Source organism: Oncorhynchus masou, chromosome 19, assembly GCF_036934945.1.
Source record: "Oncorhynchus masou masou isolate Uvic2021 chromosome 19, UVic_Omas_1.1, whole genome shotgun sequence".
NCBI lineage: Eukaryota > Metazoa > Chordata > Actinopteri > Salmoniformes > Salmonidae > Oncorhynchus > Oncorhynchus masou.
In genome coordinates, this window is record NC_088230.1 from 18,858,509 (window position 1) to 18,880,042 (window position 21,534).

At 46.5% G+C, this 21,534-nt stretch overlaps 1 non-coding gene and 1 pseudogene across 1 annotated transcript; both read right to left on the reverse strand.

The window, feature by feature from the left end:
- LOC135505619 (protein Mpv17-like) overlaps positions 1-21,534 on the reverse strand; it is a 33,078-nt pseudogene that overhangs the window by 5,472 nt on the left and 6,072 nt on the right.
- On the reverse strand, positions 19,700-19,769 carry trnap-ugg (transfer RNA proline (anticodon UGG)). Its single transcript has one exon. It is a non-coding gene; the product is annotated as a tRNA-Pro (tRNA).

Sequence of the window (21,534 nt, forward strand, 5' to 3'; positions counted from 1 at the left end):
TTACAGACAGTGTAACCAGCAAAGCACCCCCACACCATCACACCTCCTTCATGCTTCACGGTGGGAACCAAAAAAGACACGGCGGTTGGAACCAAAAAGCGACAGATTTCCACCGGTCTAATGTCCATTGCTCGTGTTTCTTGGACCGAGCAAGTATCTTCTTATTATTGGTGTCCTTTAGTAGTGGTTTCTTTGCAGCAATTAAAATATGTAGGCCTGATTCACTCATTCTTCTCTGCACAGTTGATGTTGAGATGTGTCTGTTACTTATTTATTTGGGCTGCAATTGCTGAGGCTGGTAACTCTAATGAACTTATCCTCTGTAGCAGAGGTAACTCTGGGTCTTCCTTTCCTGTGGCGGTCCTCATGAGAGACAGTTTCATCATAATGGTTGATGGTTTTTGCAACTGCACTTGAAGAAACGGATTGAAATTTTCCGGATTGACTTACCTTCATGTCTTCAAGTAATGATGGACTATCATTTATTTTTACATATTTGAGCTCTTCTTGCCATAATATGGACTTTGTCTTTTACCAAATAGGGCTATCTTCTGTATACCACCCTTACCTTTCATTTTATTTAACCTTTATTTAACTAGGCAAGTCAGTTAAGAACAAATTCTTATTTACAATGACTGCCTACCCCGGCCAAACCCTAACCTGGACGACGTTGGGCCAATTGTGCGCCACCCTATGGGACTCCCAATCACGGCCAGTTGTGATACAGCCTGGAATCGAACCAGGGTCTGTAGTGACGCCTCTAGCACTCAGATGCAGTGCCTTAGACCGCTGCACCACTTGGGAGCCCAAACACAACTGATTGGCTCTAACACATTAAGGAGGAAAGAAATTCCACAAATGTCATTTTAATAAGGCACACCTGTTAATTGAAATGCATACCTCATACCTCATGAAGCTGGTTGAGTGAATGCCAAGAGTGTGCAAATCTATCATCAAGGCAAAGGTTGGCTACTTTGAAGACTCTCAAATATAAAATATATTTTCCTTTGTTTAACACTTTTTTGCTTACTACATGATTCCATGTGTTTTTTCATAGTTTTGACTATTTCATAGTTTTCACTATTATTCTACTATTCTATTATTCTATTCTTGTAAAAATAAAGAAAAACCCTGAAATGAGTAGGTGTATCCAAACTTTTGACTGGTACTGTATGTTTTTTAATTATATTATTCTTTGAGGTTCAATGTACTGTACGTTTAATTGACAACTGTGGGGTAAAGTCATGCTGAGATGAGCCTTACCCTCTTGAGCTTGGCAATGTTCTCCTTCCACAGTCAGTCCATTCAAAGTTCTAGAGATCCCCAGGAAGGCACCCAGGAAACACGGAGCAAAGCCCACCTGTTGATACATGACAAGAACAAACACTGTTTTATCTGTCTGTGTGTGTGTGTTTGTGTGTGTGTGTGCGTGCGGTCTGTGTGTGTGAATATACATGTTGATATAAAGTGGACGTGTCTGAAATATTTGTGGGAAAAACGGTCAGTGGCTTTTAATGCAAGCTTACTTTTGCATGGGCATGGGGCATACATATAATGATGCACACTGGCCACTTTTAAAAGGTTTCAAAAGAAAATTGGATAATTGCGGTGATTATGATGAGTCGAGTTGGGCCCTGAAAGTAGAGCTTGTTGTTACCTCTAAAGGGTTGTACATAAAAGCCAAATTGTGTTATAAAACATATAATTTACAGGAGTAAAAATGGCAATTGACCTGTTGCTTTGTAGTTACTAAAACACGGACCCTCACCCTGTCGATTGTTATTGATATTTGATGCAACATTGATCAAATCACCAACATTATGGTCACTGAGGCAGCAGTTATTGATTTATTTGTATTATTTGTTTTACCTTTATTTAACTAGGCAAGTCAGGCTGCTCAGACCAACTGTGCTAATCTTACCCTTCTTTCAGGTCACTGAAAATCATCTAAGTCTGAGAAGATCCTGTTTCTTAACATGAAGCATCTTTACAGCTCAGTGACTGTCATCACTGTGGTTAGGACTCCCCAGGTAAAGCTTTGGCCAATTTCACCACCTCACGTACCACTACTAATGAACTTCATTTAGACAGGGACCACCAGCATCAACTCTCCCTCCCTCCACAATGTGTTATATATGGTAACATTGACAGGACATTGAAACAGAAATGGGTCTTTAAGATCTAAATTTAGCCCTGGAGTCCCTGTTTTGTGGAAGTTGTGTGTGAAAATAGCAATGCTGTGAAAGGAGAGCATGCATCCTTCAGAGTGTACACTAATCCCTCCTCCAGGAGAGGGCCATGCTGCGCTCGCCTCTCATTGTCCTCTCTCTTCCTGTGCATTCACAGACCCCAAATCATGTTAGCGGTGTATTATACAAGCAGGCCTTGTTCCCCACCTGTCAATGCAAGGATTAGTTGACACGCGCTGAGGGGGGCTTCACCCTCCAGGGGTAAACGTGGGAACGGGCAGAAATAGATTTCTTTGATGTGTGTTACACCTATTCACTCTGCTCTGGCTGGCACCACAGTGACAGGCACTTCTGAGGGCACCTTCACCTGGGGTCCATTCATATTTAGAATGTTTGTTGTTATTTGGTTTGTAAGTAAAGGAGTCATGCAAGGGATAATGACCAGCCCATTAGAAAATGTATCTAAAGTAATATAAACCATGTTAATTGATCTATTCATGTCAAATGGCTGGTGGTACTGAAGTTGTTTTATTTTTTTTATTGAAAATGAACATATAAAATGCAGCCACCCTGATGCCCCTCTCATCTTAGTGGCAAGCATTTTTTTGATGGAGTCACTTTTGGTCCCCCCAGTGACTAGCTTGTCCAGAACCTTGTACCATTCACCTAATACAGTGCCCTGGGGTAGAAAACAGGACCACCAGGATCCTACACACAGATTCATCATAAAAAAACTGATTGGGTAACAGTAGGAAATAAACATGAAAAATGTTATTGCTTCGTCTACCACAGCACCTCTTTCAGATCTGTAAGTCATTTTGTGTTAGAGCTTTACTTTTACATAACTGTGTAGACAGTGGTGGTCTCCTCTCAGTGGCACTGAACAAAAACAATAGAATATTTAATGAATGAACATAAGAAGATCACAATTATAAATAATCTTTGCCTTCGTAACAAAAACATAATATTTCTAGGTGACGTTCTGCACTCACTCTCCCTGCTCTGTCCAGTGATGTCACACAGAGGGTGGTCTGTGACTGGGCTGATGGCCACATACAAACACACACACGCGCACACTGTGGTGAGTCACGACAACAGAGTTTCTCAGCTCTCTGCAACGGCATTTCACAGAGTCTGTGAGAAGGAGTGTGTCAGAGGGAACATCTGTGTGTGGTGTGTCCAGGAGCCTTGGTGCTGTGGCCTGGCCTTGGGTGGCCAGCCCACGCTGCCCAGCTGTTCTCTCACTGCTTCAGAGACCTACTCATACCTACTTGTGGCTGCTATTGACGCACAGTCGCAGAGCTGTTTCCCTTTAACAGCTGGCCGATGGAGTGTTTGTGACAGCACATGAACCCGTCCCTGCAAACCTCCTCTCCCTTGTGTGTGAGAGAGCAACCCAATGTGCATGTGTGGTACAGACTGATATACTGACACTAACCAGTCATTTGAGGTGAGACAGTGAGATAAAAGACAGGAAGAGCGAGGAAGGAGGACTCACGACGAAGAAGAATCCGATTCTCATCATCTTGGCCGTCCGTGTCACGTTGTGATTGGCTAGACCCCGCCTCTCAAGCACCTGCTGGGAGATGACATCACCCACCCCCACCAGCGTGCCCGGCCGAGAGAGAGGAAGAGAAAAGAGGGAGGGAGAGGTTAGAGGAAGTGAGAAAGAAGGGGTGGAGAAAGAGAGAGTAACAGGAAGATCGTTGGGATGCGGGCATCTGCTGCTCTGTGCCAGCGCACAGCGGGCACGTGCTTAGACACATGCCAACCTGAAATGGTGCCAACGACAGAAAAAGCGGTAGAAGACCATTCAAAGACATCAACCCCCATTCACCATTAATCCCCTGTACACCTGCTTCTGCTTTACTGATAACATCAGTCACTACTGACGATTATTATACATAATCACTCACCATACAAAAATAATCACTCACCATACACCACTTGTCTTGTTATAATAATTTTAATGGGGGTCCCATAGTAATATAATTAGAACACAATATTCAATAATACATCTCTATGGGTGTAAGACATACATACAGTTGAAGTCGGAAGTTTACATACACCTTAGCCAACTACATTTAAACTCGGTTTTTCACAATTGCTGTAAATTAATCCTAGTAAAAATTCCCTGTTTTAGGTCAGTTAGGATCATCACGTTATTTTAAGAATGTGAAATGTCAGAATAATAGTAGAGAGAATTATTTATTTCAGCTTTTATCTCTTTCATCACATTGCCAGTGGGTCAGAAGTTTACATACACTCAATTAGTATTTGGTAGCCTTCCACAGGCTTCCCACAATACGTTGGGGGAATTTTGGCCTATTTCTCCTGACAGAGCTGGTGTAATTGAGTCGGGTTGGTAGGCATCCTTGCTCGCACATGCTTTTTCAGTTCTGTCCACAAATTTTCTATAGGATTGAGGTCAGGGCTTTGTGATGGCTACTCAAATACCTTGACCTTGTCGTCCTTAAGCCATTTTGCCACAAATTTGGAAGTATGCTTGGGGTCATTGTCCATTTGGAAGACCCATTTGCGACCAAGCTTTAACTTCCTGACTGATGTCTGAGATGTTGCTTCAATATACCCACATAATTTTCCTACCTCATGATGCCATCTATTTTGTGAAGTGCACCAGTCTCTCCTGCAGCAAAGAACCCTCACAACATAAATGCCCTCGCTAGAAGCCTGTGTTTCAGACATAAGGAAGTGGATGGCTGCAAACTTTCCACTTTTAAACTCGGACAAAACAGAGCTGCTTGTCCCAAGAAACAAAGAGATCTTCTGTTGAATCTGACAATTAATCTTGATGGTTGTACAGTCGTCTCAAATAAAACTGTGAAGGACCTCGGCGTTACTTTGGACCCTGATCTCTCTTTTGACGAAAATATCAAGACTGTTTCAAGGACAACTTTTTTCCATCTACTTAACATTGCAAAAATCAGAAACTTTCCGTCCAAAAATGATGCAGAAAATGTATCCATGCTTTTGTTACTTCTAGGTTAGACTACTGCAATGCTCTACTTTCCGGCTTCCCGGATAAAGCACTAAATAAACTTCAGTTAGTGCTAAATATGGCTGCTAGAATCCTGACTAGAACCAAAAAAATGATCATATTACTCCAGTGCTAGCCTCCCTACACTGGCTTCCTGTTAAGGCAAGGGCTGATTTCAAGGTTTTACTGCTAACCTACAAAGCATTACATGGGCTTGCTCCTACCTATCTTTCCGATTTGGTCCTGCCGTACATACCTACACGTACGCTACGGTCACAAGATGCAGGCCTCCTAATTCCTAACAGCTGGAGGCAGGGCTTTCTCCTATAGAGCTCCATTTTTATGAAATGGTCTGCCTACCCATGTGAGAGACGCACACTCGGTCTCAACCTTTAAGTCTTTACTGAAGACTCATCTCTTCAGTGGGTCATATGATTGAGTGTAGTCTGGCCCAGGAGTGTGAAGGTGAACGGAAAGGCTCTGGAGCAACCAACCACCCTTGCTGTCTCTGGCTGGCCGGTTCCCCTTTCTCCACTGGGATTCTCTGCCTCTAACCCTATTACAGGGGCTGAGTCACTGGCTTACTGGTGCTCTTTCATGCCGTCCCTAGGAAGGTTGTGTCAGTTGAGTAAGTTGAGTCACTGACGTGATCTTCCTGTCTGGGTTGGCGCACCCCCTTGGGTTGTGCCGTGGCGGAGATCTTTGTGGGCTATACTCAGCCTTGTCTCAGGATGGTAAGTTGGTGGTTGAAGTTATCCCTCTAGTGGTGTGGGGGCTGTGCTTTGGCAAAGTGGGTGGGGTGTCACGACTTCTGCCGAAGTCGTTGCCTCTCCTTGTTCGGGCGGTGCTCGGCGTTCGACGTCATCGGTCTTCTAGCCATCATTGATCCATTTTTCATTTTTAATTGGTTTTGTCTTGTCTACCCACAAACCTGTTTTCAATCCCATTCATTCCCTGTTGTGTATTTAACCCTCTGTTTCCCCTCATGTCTTTGTCAGAGATTGTTTATTCGTCAGTGTAGTGTTTTTGTATAGGTGCGCGACGGGTCTTCGTACCCATATTTATTTATTATTCATTTGTCTATTTAGTGTTATGGAGCATGTTACTTGGACTTTATTAAAAGACTCCATTTTACACTCCGTTTGACTCTCCTGCGCCTGACTTCCCTGCCACCTAAACACATATGCCTGACAGAATCTCTGACCCTAAATATGAAGTCAGCAGGAGAGGACACTATGCTCATGGAGCTGGAGGAACGCGTTCGGGAACAAGAGGAGGAGATTGAATGTATAAGCTCCGTCATGGATCGCATTGTCCAGAATATGGATTGCTGGGAGAGACAGGGGGTTTCTCCAGCACCACCACCACCACAACCGGAATCTCCCTTGAACGTTTTTTCCTCTCCGGAACCGAAGATCCATTTATCCCTACCCACGGGATACAACGGAGATACTGCCGACTGCTAGGGTTTCCTCCTTAACCTCTTGAAACTCTAGGGGCGCAATTTCATTTTTGGATGAAAAACGTTCCCGTTTTAAACAAGATATTTTGTCACAAAAAGATGCTCGACTATGCATATAATTGATAGCTTTGGAAAGAAAACACTCTGAATTTTCCAGAACTGCAAAGATATTCTCTGTGGGTGCCCTAGAACGGGAGCTACAGGCAAAACCAAGATGAAACGGCAACCAGGAAACCAACAGGATTTTTGAGGCTCCGTTTTCCATTGTCTCCTTATATGGCTGTGAATGCGAGAGGAATGAGCCTGCCCTTTCTGTCGTTTCCCCAAGGTGTCTGCAGCATTGTGACATATTTGTAGGCAAATCATTGGAAGATTGACCATAAGAGACTACATTTTCCAGGTGTCCGCCCGGTGTCCTCCGTTGAAATTGGTGCGTCTTTTTCAGCTGCTGGTATTTTTCCATGCGATTCTGAGGGGAAAGCAGGCTTCCACGAACTGCATATCAATGAAGAGATATGTGAAAAAACACCTTGAGGATTGATTCCAAACAACGTTTGCCATGTTTCGGTCGATATTATGGAGTTAATTCGGAAAAAGTTTGATGTTTTGGTGACTGAATTTTCGGTTCGTTTTGGTAGCCAAATGTGATGTACAAAACGGAGCGATTTCTCCTACACAAAGATTCTTTCAGGAAAAACTGAATATTTGCTATGTAACTGAGAGTCTCCTCATTGAAAACATCCGAAGCTCTTCAAAGGTAAATTATTTTATTTATTTGGTTATCTGGTTTTTGTGAAAATGTTGCGTGCTAAATGCTACTCAAAATGCTAAGCTAGCTTAGCATACTCTTACACAAATTAGTGATTTGCTATGGTTCAAAAGCATATTTTGAAAATCTGAGATGACAGTGTTGTTAAGAAAAGGCTAAGCTTGAGAGCAGGCGCATTATTTTCATTTTATTTACGATTTTCAGAAATCGTTAACGTTGCGTTATGCTAATGAGCCTGAGGCTTTATTCACAGGAGTATCAAGAGGTTAAACTGAACTTGTATCTAGCCACGGCCTCCCCAGTACCATCTGACCGTGAGAGTTACGCCCTCGTCTCATGCCTCACCGGGAAAGCCCTGGAATGGGCCAGCGCTGTGTGTAGAAGGGAGGATGCGGCGTTGGACCATTTTGAGGAGTTCACCCGCCAATTCCGGATAGTATTCGATCATCCACCTGAAGGCAAAGCAGCGGGTGAGCTCCTCTATCATCTGAGGCAGGAGATGAGGAGTGCACAGGAGTTTGCTTTGGAGTTTAGAGACACCACCCTCACCTTCGACCAGCTGGTGGACATGTCCATCAAGCTGGACAACATGCTGGCTACTCGTGGACGTCTAGATCGGGGTCTGGTTGTTCCATCCTCCCGCACCCTCTCTCCCGAACCTATGGAATTGGGAGGGATGGTGCGCAGGGAGACCGGAGGGGGTTCCCGCTTGAGCACCATTCATGGTCGCAGAGGGCACACTGCTGGTCGTTGCCGGGTTGGTTTCTCTGGGAATAGAGAAGGCAGCCAGGGCATTCTGGCATCACCCCAGGTGAGTAGGCACCATTCTCATCCAGAGCCCTCTGTTGCACTAATGTTTGTCTCTGTCTCTTTTCCTGATTTTTCCCTGCATTCCTAGTATAAGGCGCTAGTAGATTCAGGTGCGGCTGGGAATTTCATTAATAAAAGTTTAGCTCATAGTTTAGGAATCCCTATTGTTCCTGTGGATATGCCTTTCCCTATTCATGCCTTAGATAGTCGACCATTAGGGTCAGGGTTTATCAGGGAGGTAACCGCACCTTTGTGTATGATAACGCAGGAGGGTCACAAGGAGAAGATTAGTCTTTTCCTTATTGATTCTCCTGCATATCCTGTGGTGCTAGGCCTACCCTGGTTAGCTTGCCATAACCCCACTGTTTCTTGGCCACAGAGGGCTCTCACGGGGTGGTCGCGAGAATGCTCAGGTAGGTGTTTAGGGGTTTCCGTTGGTGCTACTACGGTGGAAAGTCCAGACCAGGTCTCCACCGTGCGCATTCCCCCCGAATATGCCGATTTGGCTCTCGCCTTCTGTAAAAAGAAGGCGACTCAATTACCACCCCATCGACGGGGGGATTGTGCGATAGATCTCCTGGTAGACGCTGCATATCCCAAGAGTCACGTGTATCCCCTGTCGCAAGCGGAGACGGAGGCTATGGAGACATACAGTGCCTTGCGAAAGTATTCGGCCCCCTTGAACTTTGCGACCTTTTGCCACATTTCAGGCTTCAAACATAAAGATATAAAACTGTATTTTTTTGTGAAGAATCAACAACAAGTGGGACACAATCATGAAGTGGAACGACATTTATTGGATATTTCAAACTTTTTTAACAAATCAAAAACTGAAAAATTGGGCGTGCAAAATTATTCAGCCCCCTTAAGTTAATACTTTGTAGCGCCACCTTTTGCTGCGATTACAGCTGTAAGTCGCTTGGGGTATGTCTCTATCAGTTTTGCACATCGAGAGAGCATTTGTGAACAGCAGTTTTCAGTTCTTTCCACAGATTCTCGATTGGATTCAGGTCTGGACTTTGACTTGGCCATTCTAACACCTGGATATGTTTATTTTTGAACCATTCCATTGTAGATTTTGCTTTATGTTTTGGATCATTGTCTTGTTGGAAGACAAATCTCCGTCCCAGTCTCAGGTCTTTTGCAGACTCCATTAGGTTTTCTTCCAGAATGGTCCTGTATTTGGCTCCATCCATCTTCCCATCAATTTTAACCATCTTCCCTGTCCCTGCTGAAGAAAAGCAGGCCCAAACCATGATGCTGCCACCACCATGTTTGACAGTGGGGATAGGGTGTTCAGGGTGATGAGCTGTGTTGCTTTTACGCCAAACATAACGTTTTGCATTGTTGCCAAAATGTTCAATTTTGGTTTCATCTGACCAGAGCACCTTCTTCCACATGTTTGGTGTGTCTCCCAGGTGGCTTGTGGCAAACTTTAAACAACACTTTTTATGGATATCTTTAAGAAATTGCTTTCTTCTTGCCACTCTTCCATAAAGGCCAGATTTGTGCAATATACGACTGATTGTTGTCCTATGGACAGAGTCTCCCACCTCAGCTGTAGATCTCTGCAGTTCATCCAGAGTGATCATGGGCCTCTTGGCTGCATCTCTGATCAGTCTTCTCCTTGTATGAGCTGGAAGTTTAGAGGGACGGCCAGGTCTTGGTAGATTTGCAGTGGTCTGATACTCCTTCCATTTCAATATTATCGCTTGCACAGTGCTCCTTGGGATGTTTAAAGCTTGGGAAATCTTTTTGTATCCAAATCCGGCTTTAAACTTCTTCACAACATTATCTCGGACCTGCCTGGTGTGTTCCTTGTTCTTCATGATGCTCTCTGCGCTTTTAACGGACCTCTGAGACTATCACAGTGCAGGAGCATTTATACGGAGACTTGATTACACACAGGTGGATTGTATTTAACATCATTAGTCATTTCGGTCAACATTGGATCATTCAGAGATCCTCACTGAACTTCTGGAGAGAGTTTGCTGCACTGAAAGTAAAGGGGCTGAATAATTTTGCACGACCCAATTTTTAAGTTTTTGATTTGTTAAAAAAGTTTGAAATATCCAATAAATGTCGTTCCACTTCATGATTGTGTCCCACTTGTTGTTGATTCTTCACAAAAAAATACAGTTTTATATCTTTATGTTTGAAACCTGAAATGTGGCAAAAGGTCGCAAAGTTCAAGGGGGCCGAATACTTTCGCAAGGCACTGTGAAATGTCTCTGAATCCCTGCATCAGGAGTTCATTCAGCCATCCATTTCACCCGTCTCTTCAAGTTTATTTTTTGTGAAAAAAAAGGATGGCGGTTTACGCCCGTGCATTGATTATCGAGGTCTTAATAAAATCACAGTGAAATATAGTTACCCGCTACCTCTGATCAATACGGTTATTGAGTTAATGCACGAGGCACGTTTTTTTCACAAAATTGGATCTCAGGAGTGCGTACAATCTGGTGCGTATTCGGAAGGGTGATGAGTGGAAGACGGCATTTAGCACCACCTCAGGTCATTATGAGTACCTTGTCATGCCATATGGGTTGATGAATGCTCCATCAGTTTTCCAATCATTTGTAGATGAGATCTTCAGGGACCTGCACGGGCAGGGTGTAGTGGTGTATATCGATGATATTCTGATATACTCTGCTACACGTGCCGAGCATGTGTCCCTGGTGCGCAGGGTGCTTGGTTGCCTGTTGGAGCATGATCTATATGTCAAGGCTGAGAAATGCTTGTTCTTCCAACAATCCATCTCCTTCCTAGGGCATCGGATTTCCACTTCAGGAGTGGAAATGGAGAGCGACCGCATTACAGCCGTGCGTAATTGGCCGACTCCAACCACGGTAAAGGAGTTGCAGCGTTTTTTGGGTTTTGCCAATTACTACCGGAGGTTTATCCGGGGTTTTGGTCAGATGGCTGCTCCCATTACCTCACTGCTAAAGGGGGGCCCGGTGCGCTTGCAGTGGTCGGCTGAGGCAAACAGGGCTTTTGGGCACCTGAAGAATCTGTTTACCTCTGTGCCTGTGTTGGCTCATCCGGATCCCTCTTTTCCATTCATAGTGGAGGTGGACGCATCCGAAGCTGGGATAGGAGCAGTGCACTCTCAACGTTCGGGTACGCCACTGAAGCTTCGCCGCTGTGCTTTCTTTTCAAAGAAGCACAGCCCGGCGGAGCGAAACTATGATGTGGGGTACCGAGAGCTGTTAGCTGTCGTAGAAGCCTTGAAGGTGTGGAGGCATTGGCTTGAGGGGGCTAAACACCCTTTTCTCATCTGGACTGACCACCGCAATCTGGAGTACATCCGGCAGGCAAAGAGATTGAATCCTCGCCAGGCAAGGTGGGCCATGTTTTTCACTCGTTTTGTGTTTACTCTTTCTTACAGACCAGGCTTCAAGAACGTTAAGGCAGACGCATTGTCTCGGCTGTATGACACAGAGGAGCGATCCATGGATCCCACTCCCATACTCCCAGCTTCGTGTCTGGTGGCGCCTGTAGTGTGGGAGCTGGACGCGGACATTGAGCGGGCGTCACGTGCAGAGCCCTCTCCCCCTGAGTGCCCAGCTGGTCGTCTGTACGTTCCGTCTGCTGTCCGTGACCGATTGATCTATTGGGCTCACACGTCACCCTCCTCTGGCCATCCTGGGATAGGTCGGACGATGCGCTGTCTTGATGGGAGGTACTGGTGGCCCACTTTAGCTAAGGACGTGAGGATTTATGTTTCTTCCTGCTCGGTGTGCGCCCAGTGCAAGGCTCCTAGACACCTGCCCAGAGGTAAGCTACAACCTCTACCCGTTCCTCAACAGCCGTGGTCACACCTGTCGGTGGATTTTTGACTGATCTTCCACCTTCACAGGGTTACACCACGTTCCTGGTCGGTGTGGATCGGTTTTCAAAGTCCTGTCGTCTCCTCCCTTTGCCTGGTCTCTCTACGGCCTTACAAACTGCAGAGGCCCTGTTTACACACGTTTTCCGGCACTATGGGTTGCCTGAGGATATAGTGTCTGATCGGGGTCCCCAGTTCACATCAAGGGTCTGAAAGGCGTTCATGGAGCGTCTGGGGATCTCGGTTAGTCTTACCTCAGGTTTTCACCCCGAGAGTAATGGACAGGTGGAGAGAGTTAACCAGGATGTGGGTAGGTTTCTGCGGTCTTATTGCCAGGATCGGCCGGGGTAGTGGGCGAAGTTCGTGCCCTGGGCAGAGATGGCTGAGAACTCGCTACGTCACTCCTCCACTAACCTTACTCCTTTTCAATGTGTATTAGGGTATCAGCCGGTTCTGACTCCTTGGCATCAAAGCCAGACCGAAGCCCCTGCGGTGGACAATTGGTTTCGGCACACTGAGGAAACCTGGGAGGCAGCCCACGTCCACCTTCAGCGTGTCATAAGGTGCCAGAAAATTGGCGCAGACCGTCGCCGCAGTGAGTCCCCAGTGTTCTCACCAGGGGACAGGGTCTGGCTCTCGAACCGAAACCTGCCCCTCCGCCTGCTCTGCCGGAAGCTGGGTCCGCGGTTTGTGGGGCCGTTTAAAGTCCTGAGGAGAGTGAACGAGGTATGTTATAGGTTACAACTGCCCACTAATTACCGTATTAACCCCTCGTTCCATGTGTCTCTCCTCAGGCCGGTGGTGGCTGGCCCGCTCCAGGAGGCTGAAGTGCGTGATGTTCCACCGCCTCCTCTAGACATCGAAGGGGGTCCGGCGTACTCTGTTCAATCCATTTTGGATTCGAGACGTCGGGCGAGGGGCCTTCAGTACCTCGTGGACTGGGAGGGTTACGGGCTGGAGGAGAGATGCTGGGTTCCGGTGGAGGACGTGTTAGATCCTTCCATGTTATCAGAATTCCACCGTCTCCATCCGGATAGCCCTGCACCTCGCCCTCCGGGCCGTCCCCGAGGCTGGTGTCGATGCGCTGCTGGAGCCGCGCGTCAGGAGGGGGGGGGAGTACTGTCACGACTTCTACCGAAGTCGTTGCCTCTCCTTGTTCGGGCGGTGCTCGGCGTTCGACGTCACCGGTCTTCTAGCCATCATTGATCCATTTTTCATTTTCAATTGGTTTTGTCTTGTCTTCCCACACACCTGTTTTCAATCCCATTCATTACCTGTTGTGTATTTAACCCTCTGTTTCCCCTCATGTCTTTGTCAGAAATTGTTTATTCGTCAGTGTAGTGTTTTTGTATAGGTGCGCGACGGGTCTTCGTACCCATATTTATTTATTATTCATTTGTCTATTTAGTGTTATGGAGCATGTTACTTGGACTTTATTAAAAGACTCCATTTTACACTCCGTTTGACTCTCCTGCGCCTGACTTCCCTGCCACCTATACACATATGCCTGACATGGGATTATATCCTTCCTGTTTGGCCCTGTCCTGGGGTATCATCGGATGGGGCCACAGTGTCTCCTGACCCCTCCTGTCTCAGCCTCCAATATTTATACTGTAGTAGTTTATATGTCGGGGGGCTAGGGTCAGTTCGTTATATCTGGAGTACTTCTCCTGTCTTATCCGGTGTCCTGTGTGAGTCTCTCTAATTCTTTCTTTCTCTCTCTCTCTCGGAGGACCTGAGCCCTAGGACCATGCCTCAGGACTACCTGGCATGATGACTCCTTGCTGTCCCCAGTCCACCTGGCCGTGCTGCTGCTCCAGTTTCAACTGTTCTGCCTGCGGCTATGGAACCCTGACCTGTTCACCGGACGTGCTACCTGTCCCAGACCTGCTGTTTTCAACTCTCTAGAGACAGCAGGAGCGGTAGAGATACTCTTAATGATCGGCTATAAAAAGCCAACTGACATTTACTCCTGAGGTGCTGACTTGCTGCACCCTCGACAACTACTGTGATTATTATTATTTGACCATGCTGGTCATTTATGAACATCTTGGCCATATTCTGTTATAATCTCCACCCGGCATAGTCAGAAGAGGACTGGCCACCCCTCATAGCCTGGTTCATGTCTAGGTTTCTTCCTAGGTTTTGGCCTGTCTAGGGAGTTTTTCCTAGCCACCGTGCTTCTACACCTGCATTGCTTGCTGTTTGGGGTTTTAGGCTGGGTTGCTGTACATCACTTTGAGATATCAGCTGATGTAAGAAGGTCTATATAAATACATTTGATTTGATAATGCTGCCATCCCCGTGCTTCACAGTTGGGATGGTGTTCTTCGGTTTGCAAGCCCCCCCTTTTTCCTCCAAACATAATGATGGTCATTACGGCCAAACAGTTCTATTTTTGTTTCATCAGACCAGAGGACATTTCTCCAAAAGGTATGATCTTTGTCCCCATGTGCAGTTGCAAACTGCTGAGCGGCCTTTCAGGTTATGTCAATATAGGACTCGTTTTACTGTGGATAGAGATACTTTTGTACCTGTTTCCTTCAGCATTTTCACAAGGTCCTTTGTTGTTGTTCTGGGATTGATTTGCACTTTTCGCACCAAAGTACGTTCATCTCTAGGAGACAGAACGCGTCTCCTTCCTGAGCGCTATGATGGCTGCGTGGTCCCATGGTGTTTATACTTGCGTACTATTGTTTGTACAGATGAACATGGTACCTTTAGGCATTTGGAAATTGATCCTAAGGATGAACCAGACTTGTGGTGGTCTACATTTTTTTCTGAGGTCTTGGCTGATTTCTTTTGATTTTACAGTGAATTATAAGATGAATAATCTGTCTGTCAACAATTGTTGGAAAAATGACTTGTGTCATGCACAAAGTAGATGTCCTAACTGACTTGCCAAAACATTAGTTTGTTTATAAGAAATGTGTGGATTGGTTGAAAAACGAGTTTTAATGACTCCAACCTAAGTGTATGTAAACTTCAGACTTTCAACTGTAAATATAATAAAGGAAAATATATGATTCATAAACGCTACATAAACTGATTAGTTAGACTGTAGTTACATTGTAGTAGAGGAATGGTTGACTCGGCATTTGTCCTATTCTACACATGTCCACTCAACTGTTACACAGTTGTAGTACATTGTATTACTAATATCTTTGTGACACTGTGTAGATTCATGTGAACAAGTGTCTTACGGTTTAAATGATTTGTCGATAAGGTTAAAAATTCCAGCAACTTACTCAAAATTCCCAAGTTTCTTAGAAATATTGGATTTAACATTCCTGGAATCAGGGGAATAAGCAGGAAAAAGAGGCATCCTCCAACCAGGAATTCTGGAAAACCTGGGAATTTTGGAAAAGTTACAGGATTTTTGCAACCCTAGTCGTCACCAACATGCTAATATCATTAGATAGAGGCACCAAGCCAATGTAACCAATACAGCCACTAATATAGATGATTTCTATAAAAGCACTCAGAGATAATTAGCATAGACATTCAGAACACAAGAGATGTGTGACTTATCTGATGTGAATCTTAAAAATGCATAATCACTCCAAATCCATTGAGGTGATTTAGCAAGGCCTGATTATCATGATTTAGAGTCGCAAGTAATAAAACAAAACACTGAACCTTTCTCCTCTGTACTCATCCCCAAAGTTCTGACCGAGTCATCCTAAAACACACTAGTACAGTACTGTATGTCATTGTCTTTGGAGACCTTAATGCCACAGGTAAGGACGACTGACACACTGACTGACTGGAAGTGTGCATGCCCCAGTCACACAGGATAGGTCAACCATTCAGTAGCTCTATGCTCTGTAAATACCTCCTCACTAGAAAGAGAGAGAAAGTGGGGGAGGGGGCAGAGAGAGAGAGAGAGAGAGGGAGGGAAAGAGAGAGGGGAGGGAGAGAGAGAGCTGGTAGAGAGAGTGAAAGGTTTCAAGAGTACAGTGTCATTTATCAATTAGTGAGAGAGAGAGAGCGCGCACAAGAGAGAGGAGTCTATGGACACTGGCCATAGTGACTGATGGAAACTGATTTCATTGCCAGAAAGGCCTCAGTGGGACATCACAGTGTCCTGTGTGTATGTGTGTGTACAGTGTGTGTGCGTGCCCTCCTGTTAACACACACAGGGAGTGCCAATCTGGTTGACGGAGCAGTCTCCACCAATGTGTTGGAAATGTCACGGGTTCCCTTCCGCTGCCCTTCCGCTGGGCCTGGGGGCATCGATCACCTCGCCTCAACCTCAGACAGGAGGAGGGACAAACATACACATGCATTATTTATATGTGCGTTATCAAAAAAACAGCCTCACGTGTCTCTGCGGAGATTGACTTGTATGGGAAATCTACAGCAGAGGACGCAAACATCTGATTTAGGAGATGCATTGATGAATATGACTGCGCGAGATTGATTGATGATGAAGAGAAACCCATTGACATGTAAATTACACAGGCAACAGCTGAAAGTGTTTCCAGGCTAAACGGTGTGGTTTCTTTGCGGGGTGTGAGTTGTGAAAACGGTGACTCCAAACTTGTTCTAAATTAAGCTGAAAACGATGACTCTCTCTCCACAATGTTGCTGGCTAGAAAACTTCTGAGCGGAAAAACATTTCCATCAATTCTCTGTACAACTAACAATACAGACAGAGATCAATATGTTCTGCCTTTGTTGACATCATGAAATGGGGCAAAGCAACTCAAATGAGTTCTCTCTGCTTGAACAAATGCAAGTCAGTATCTCGTTAGATATAAACACAAGCCCATTTCAGGATCAAAGCATTCCTCTTTGTGACACTCTCACCGGGCAGGTCTGGAGTCAGATAGATGCCATTTATCACACAGCAGTTAAAGAACAGTCAAACAGATACACCACTAGAGAGAGAGGCTATGCACCTGGGGAAAAGGTGGGTTTCATGGTGGCTCCTGTCAAAGGAAGTTGGGGATTCTTGTAAACAACTTTTGGAAGAGTCCAAGATAAAGGAGGGAGAGCAGTGTGTGTGTGTTTCAGTGAGTGAGAGATAGAGTGTGTGTGTGAGTGTGAGAGAGAGAGAGAGTGTGTGTGTGTGTGTGTGTGTGTGTAAGAGAGAGAGAGTGTGTGAGTGTGTAGTAGACTGCTGCTACCTGTCAAGAAGAATAGAGCTGAGAAGCCCACTCTGTGAACAATGGGGCAGAAATTCTGATGAGAGACACCATGGAGAGAGAGAGTGACTCTTGTTCCCTACAGAGAGGGAGAGATGGGAGCTTAGATCACGGATCACTGCCTCGAGGGAGCTCCAAACTCTAAAACAGATACTCTCACTAGTCACGCCTCATCTGCCTCTCTGCTTTCCCTCACCCCTCTACTGGTCCAGGGAATGGCCTGTGTGAAGGTCAGAGTGACGTGACCAGTCAAGGTGTTAGCATTCTGTTCAAGATGCGGGGTGACCCTGCTAGGTGGTAGAGATGCAGGACAACCAGGCTTGGTGGTAGAGATGCAGAACAACCAGGCTATGTGGTAGAGATGCAGGACGACCAGGCTATGTGGTAGAGATGCAGAACAACCAGGCTATGTGGTACAAATGCAGGACGACCAGGCTATGTGGTAGAGATGCAGAACAAACAGGCTATGTGGTAGAGATGCAGAACAACCAGGTGTGGGGGTAGAGATGCAGAACAACCAGGCTTGGTGGTACAGATGCAGGACGACCAGGCTATGTGGTAGAGATGCAGAACAACCAGGCTATGTGGTAGAGATGCAGAACAACCAGGTGTGGGGGTAGAGATGCAGAACAACCAGGCTAGGTGGTAGAGATGCAGGATGAACAGGCTAGGTGGTAGAGATGCAGAACAACCCGGCTATGTGGTAGAGATGGAGGATGACCGGGCTATGTGGTAGAGATGCAGGATGACCGGGCTATGTGGTAGAGATGGAGGATGACCGGGCTATGTGGTAGAGATGCAGGATGACCGGGCTATGTGGTAGAGATGGAGGATGACCGGGCTATGTGGTAGAGATGGAGGATGACCGGGCTATGTGGTAGAGATGGAGGATGACCGGGCTATGTGGTAGAGATGGAGGATGACCGGGCTATGTGGTAGAGATGGAGGATGACCGGGCTATGTGGTAGAGATGGAGGATGACCGGGCTATGTGGTAGAGATGGAGGATGACCGGGCTATGTGGTAGAGATGGAGGATGACCGGGCTATGTGGTAGAGATGGAGGATGACTGGGCTATGTGGTAGAGATGGAGGATGACCGGGCAATTTTTTTACATTTTTTTTATTTCACCTTTATTTAACTAGGTAGGCTGGTTGAGAACAAGTTCTCATTTACAACTGCAACCTGGCCAAGATAAAGCATAGCAGTATGAACAGACAACAACACAGAGTTACACATGGAGTAAACAATAAACAAGTCAATAACACAGTAGAAAAAAATATAAAAATAAGTCTATATACATTGTGTGCAAAAGGCATGAGGAGGAAGGCGAATAATTACAATTTAGCAGATTAACACTGGAGTGATAAATAATCAGATGGTCATGTGAAGGTAGAGATACTGGTGTGCAAAAGAGCAGAAAAGTAAATAAATAAAAACAGTATGGGGATGAGGTAAGTAAATTGGGTGGGCTATTTACCGATGGACTATGTACAGCTGCAGCGATTGGTTAGCTGCTCAGATAGCAGATGTTTAAAGTTGGTGAGGGAGATAAAAGTCTCCAACTTCAACAATTTTTGCAATTCGTTCCAGTCACAGGCAGCAGAGAACTGGAACGAAAGCCGGCCAAATGAGGTGTTGGCTTTAGGGATGATCAGTGAGATACACCTGCTGGAGCGCGTGCTACAGGTGGGTGTTGCCATTGTGACCAGTGAACTGAGATAAGGCGGAGCTTTACCTAGCATGGACTTGTAGATGACCTGGAGCCAGTGGGTCTGGCGACGAATATGTAGCGAGTGCCAGCCGACTAGAGCATACACGTCGCAGTAGCGGGAGGTATAAGGTGCTTTAGTAACAAAACGGATGGCACTGTGATAAACTGCATCTAGTTTGCTGAGTAGAGTATTGGAAGCTATTTTGTAGATGACATCGCCGAAGTCGAGGATCGGTAGGATAGTCAGTTTTACTAGGGTAAGTTTGGCCGCGTGAATGAAGGAGGCTTTGTTGCGAAATAGAAAGCCGATTCTAGATTTGATTTTGGATTGGAGATGTTTGATAGGAGTCTGGAAGGAGAGTTTACAGTCTAGCCAGACACCTAGGTACTTATAGATGTCCACATATTCTAGGTCGGAACCATCCAGGGTGGTGATGCTAGTCGGGCGTGCGGGTGCAGGCAGCGAACGGTTGAAAAGCATGCATTTGGTTTTACTAGCGTTTAAGAGCAGTTGGAGGCCACGGAAGGAGTGTTATATGGCATTGAAGCTCTTTTTGAGGTTAGATAGCACAGTGTACAAGGAAGGGCCAGAAGTATACAGAATGGTGTCTTCTGCGTAGAGGTAGCTCAGGGAATCGCCCGTAGCAAGAGCAACATCATTGATATATACAGAGAAAAGAGTCAGCCCGAGAATTGAACCCTGTATATATCCCATTTAGCAGACGCTTTTGTCCAAAGCGACTTACAAGTCGGCTGGGGCCACTACTTTTACATATGGGTGGTCCCAGCGGGAATCGAACCCACGACGCTTGGCGTTCCAAGCGCCATGCTCTACCGACTGAGCCACACAGGTCCCTGTGGCACCCCCATAGAGACTGCCAGCGGACCAGACAACATGCCCTCCGATTTGACACACTGAACTCTGTTTGCAATGTGGTACAAATGGAGGATGACCAGGCTATGTGGTAGAGATGGAGGATGAAAAGGCTATGTGGTAGAGATACAGGATGACGAGGCTATGTGGTAGAGATGGAGGATGACCGGGCTATGTGGTAGAGATGCACGACAGAGTGGAGACCATGGCTGAGACACTGACAGCTCACCCAACAACTGATGGCAGAGCTACAGAATTAGGGTGCTTCTGTTTTTAGCTTGGCTGGTCATAGTGATAATATGATGCTGCGTGGCGGGGGCTAAGGTGTGAAGAGAGAGAACGGCCCTGGTTTATTTGAAATGATTTGTTCTGGGCAGCGTGGACCTGACTGGCATTGGGCAGATGGCCCTCACCTCTTTTGGGAGAAAAGTAATGGAGGGACACACACTGGGGAGGGACAGAGAGACACAAGGACACAACTTCAGTAGGAAATGGATAGACATTAGACTCATTAGAGAAAAGCTTGGCCTGATTCCAAACCACACACTATCAAACCATGGAGACAACCTGGTGGACCCTATGCACTCAGATCTGAGGGGAGGGAGTTGTGAAACCGGGCAAGATTGGTTTGGAATGAGGCCATGGTGGAGCCCCAGCCTACGGACCTCCAGGTCCAAATACAGAAGGATGATGTGTTATGGTGCTCCTGCGTGGCACACTGAGCAGAGAACTTCAATTGAAGTCAACTCAGACCTGACAGGGCAGACTCTACCTCCAGCACCCAAATAATGTTTTGAAAAGGACATTGGGCCTTAATAATATTGCTTTGACAGGCAGAGGAGCCCATTTTCAGTTATCTAACCTTTTCTTAAAATGTCAGGGGAGAACTAATAAAGGCAGTTTGATCCGGCAAAAACATCTGGGAAGAGAGTTGAACCTTCCATGTGGTTTTACTGGAGCCTCTACAACTAACCTTTAACAGTATTATGAGACATAAGGCAAGCAAACAACACACACACACACACGCACGCACACACACACACACACGCACACACACACGCACGCACGCACGCACGCACACACGCACACGCACACGCACGCACGCACGCACACGCACGCACGCACACGCACGCACGCACGCACGCACGCACACGCACACGCACGCACGCACACGCACACGCACGCACACGCACACGCACGCACGCACGCACGCACGCACGCACGCACGCACGCACGCACGCACGCACGCACGCACGCACGCACGCACGCACGCACGCACGCACGCACGCACGCACGCACGCACGCACGCACGCACGCACGCACGCACGCACGCACGCACGCACGCACGCACGCACGCACGCACGCACGCACGCACGCACGCACGCACGCACGCACGCACGCACGCACGCACGCACGCACGCACGCACGCACGCACGCACGCACGCACGCACGCACGCACGCACGCACGCACGCACACACACACACACACACACACACACACACACACACACACACACACACACACACTACTTAAAAGCCAGATGAACCTATATCTATCTGAGTGGTGTCTGTCCTTCATTGTATCCATCTCTTACCCCTTCTAATGTGACTAGCCCCGATTCTTGTCCATCCTTTTCCCCTGCCCCGCTACAAAGTTTCTCCCTGCAGGCGGTCACTGAGTCCAAGGTGCTAAAGGAGCTCCTTAAACTTGACCCCAAAAAAACATCTGGGTCAGATGAT